This window comes from Salvelinus sp. IW2-2015, unplaced genomic scaffold (genome assembly GCF_002910315.2).
Source record: "Salvelinus sp. IW2-2015 unplaced genomic scaffold, ASM291031v2 Un_scaffold5415, whole genome shotgun sequence".
Classification (NCBI taxonomy): Eukaryota; Metazoa; Chordata; class Actinopteri; order Salmoniformes; family Salmonidae; genus Salvelinus; species Salvelinus sp. IW2-2015.
This window is the reverse complement of record NW_019946680.1, coordinates 12,326-14,790: the sequence shown is the minus strand read 5'-3', so window position 1 is coordinate 14,790 and position 2,465 is coordinate 12,326.

Genomic DNA, 2,465 nt, shown 5'->3' with positions numbered 1-2,465 from the left:
TTCATTTTAGAGTCTAAAGTATCGACAAGATAATTAACAACTAAACTGGTTACTGTACATATTATATGCCCAGGACTAAACCCTGTGTCCTAAACCCTGTGTTCTAAACCCTGTGTCCTAAACCCTGACTGTAGTGGTTGTTGTAATAGTGCTGTGTCCTAAACCCTGTGTCCTAAACCCTGACTGTAGTGGTTGTTGTAATAGTACTATGTCCTAAACCCTGTGTCCTAAACCCTGACTGTAGTGGTTGTTGTAATAGTTCCGTGTCCTAAACCCTGTGTCCTAAACCCTGTGTCCTAAACCCTGTGTCCTAAACCTTGTGTCCTAAACCCTGACTGTAGTGGTTGTTGTAATAGTGTCGTGTCCTAAACCCTGTGTCCTAAACCCTGTTTCCTAAACACTGACTGGTTTACTTTCTAAATGCATTTATCAGATACAAAACAAAATAGCTTCATTGTACATTTACCCAGGATTCTAGAATCTGAGCTCGACAAGGAAGCCTTGAAATGGGGCAATAATAATTAACTGCCGTCTCCCTTATGGAGACCTGATTTACATACTTTTGGAATATTTAAATTTATGTAACCTTTATTTAACTAGGCAAGACAGTTAAGAACAAATTCTTATTTACAATGACGTCCTACCAAACGGCAAAAGGCCTCCTGCGGGGACGGGGGCTGGGATTAAAACTAAAAATATATATATATAAATATATGACCAAACACACATCACGACAAGAGAGACACCACAACATAACATAAAGGTAATAGACCTAACACAACAGCATAGCAAGGCAGCAACACATGACCATACAGCATGGTAGCAACACCACATGACAACAACATGGTAGCAACACAACATGGCAGCAACACAACATGGTAGCAGCACAAAACATGGTGCAAACATTATTGGGCACAGACAACAGCACAAAGACAAGAAGGTAGAGACAACAATACATCACACAAAGCTGCCAAAACTGTCAGTAAGAGTGTCCATGATTGAATCTTTGAATGAAGCGATGGGGATAAAACTGTCCAGTTTGACTGTTTGTTGCAGCTCGTTCCAGTCGCTAGCTGCAGAGAACTGAAAAGAGGAGCGACCCAGGGATGTGTGTGCTTTGGGTACCTTTAACAGAATGTGACTGGCAGAACGGGTGTTGTATGTGGAGGATGAGAGCAGCAGTAGGTATCTCAGATAGGGGGAAGTGAGGCCTTAGAGGGTTTTATAAATAAGCATCAACCAGTGGGTCTTGTGACGGGTATACAAAGAGGATCAGTTTACAGAGGAGTATAGAGTGCAGTGATGTGTCCTATAAGGAGCATTGGTGGCAAATCTGATGGCCGAATGGTAAAGAACATCTAGCCGCTCGAGAGCACCCTTACCTGCCGATCTATAAATTACGTCTCCGTAATCTAGCATGGGTAGGATGGTCATCTGAATCAGGGTTAGTTTGGCAGCTGGGGTGAAAGAGGAGTGATTACGATAGAGGAAACCAAGTCTAGATGTAACTTTAGCCTGCAGCTTTGATATGTGCTGAGAGAAGGACAGTACACCGTCTAGCCATACTCCCAAGTACTTGTATGAGGTGACTACCTCAAGCTCTAAACCCTCAGAGGTAGTAATAACATATGCAGGAAGAGGGGTGTTCTTCTTACCAAACCACATGACTTTTGTTTTGGAGGTGTTCAGAACAAGTTTAAGGGTAGAGAAAGCTTGTTGGACACTAAGAAATCTTTGTTGTAGATCATTTAACACTAAATCCAGCTGGGGCCAGCTGAGTATAAAACTGTAAAATCTGAAAGTAAATTCATGAGAGAGCCTCCTACTGCCTGAGCTATGTGGTTGATGTAAATTTAGAAAAGCGTGGGGCCTAGGATTGAGCCTTGGGGTGCTCCCTTGGTGACAGGCCGTGGCTCAGACAGCAGATGTTCTGACTTTATATGCTGCGCTCTTTGGGAGAGGTAGTTAGTAAACCAGGCCAAAGACCCCTCAGAGACACCAACACTCCTTAGCCAGCCCATAAGAATGGAATGGTCTACCGTATCAAAAGCTTTGGCTAAGTCAATTAAAATAGCAGCACAACATTGCTTAGAATTAAGGGCAATGGTGACATCATAGAGGACCTTTAAGGTTGCAGTGACACATCCATGACCTGAGCTGAAACCTGATTGCATACCAGAGAATACTATAGACATCAATAAACCAAGTCAGTTGATTATTGACAAGTTTTTCCAACACTTTTTAATAACAGCGCAAAATAGAAATGGGTCTATAACAGTTAGGATCCGCTTGATCTCCCCCTTTAAATAAAGGATGCACCGTGGCTGCCTTCTAAGCCATGGGAACCTCCCCAGAGAGGAGAGACAGGTTAAAAAGGTCAGAGATAGGCTTGGTGATGATATGGGCAGCAACCTTAAAGAAGAAAGGGTCTAAACCATCTGACCCATATGTTTTTTGGGGTCAAG